Here is a 1,049-nt window from a genome sequence, read left to right on the forward strand (position 1 = left end):
GAATCTCTGATCGTGTTTTCCAGGTCCTTAAGGGGGAGGGGGAGCAGCCCAAAGTCGTGGTCCACATTGGCACCAACGACATAGGTAGGAAGAGGGGTGAGGATGTTAGGCAGGCTTTCAGGGAGCTAGGTTGAAAGCTCAGAGTTAGAACAAACAGAGTTGTTGTCTCTGGTTTGTTATCCGTGCCACGTGATAGAGAGTCGAGGAATAGGGAGAGAGAGCAGTTAAATGCGTGGCTACAGGGATGGTGCAGGAGGGAGGGATTCCGGTATCTGGATAACTGGGGTTCTTTCTGGGGAAGGTGGGACCTCTATAAACAGGATGGTCTACATCTGAACCTGAGGGGCACCAGTATCCTTGGGGGGAGGTTTGCTAGTGCTCTTTGGGAGGGTTTAAACTAACTCTGCAGGGGCATGGGAACCTGGACTGTAGCTTTAGGGTGCAGGACCTGGAGTGTAGGGAGGTTAGGCACATGGCATCGATCTCGAAGGAGGGTGCCTGTAAACAGGAAGGTGGCTTGAAGTGTGTATACTTCAATGCGAGAAGTATACAAAATAAGGTAGGTGAACTTGCAGCGTGGGTTGGTACCTGGGATTTCAATATTGTGACTATTACAGAGACATGGGTAGAACAGGGGCAGGAATGGCTGTTGCAGGTTCCAGGGTTTAAATGTTTTAGTAGGGTCAGAGATGGGAGTAAAAGAGGGGGAGGTGTGGCATTGCTTGTCAAGGATAGTATTACAGCGATGGAAAGGACGATGAAGGAAGACTCGTCATCTGAGGTAGTTTGGGCTGAGGTTAGAAATAGGAAAGGTGAGGTCACCCTGTTAGGAGTTTTCTACAGGCCCCCTAATAGTCCTAGAGACGTAGAAGAAAGGATTGCGAGGATGATTCAGGAGAAGAGTGAAAGTAGCAGGGTGGTTGTTATAGGGGACTTTAACTTTCCAGATATTGACTGGGAAAGCTATAGCTCGAGTACGTTAGATGGGTCAATGTTTAACCAATGTGTGCAGGAGGGTTTCCTGACACAATATGTAGACAGGCCAACAA

Source organism: Hemiscyllium ocellatum, chromosome 45, assembly GCF_020745735.1.
Source record: "Hemiscyllium ocellatum isolate sHemOce1 chromosome 45, sHemOce1.pat.X.cur, whole genome shotgun sequence".
Taxonomy (NCBI): domain Eukaryota; kingdom Metazoa; phylum Chordata; class Chondrichthyes; order Orectolobiformes; family Hemiscylliidae; genus Hemiscyllium; species Hemiscyllium ocellatum.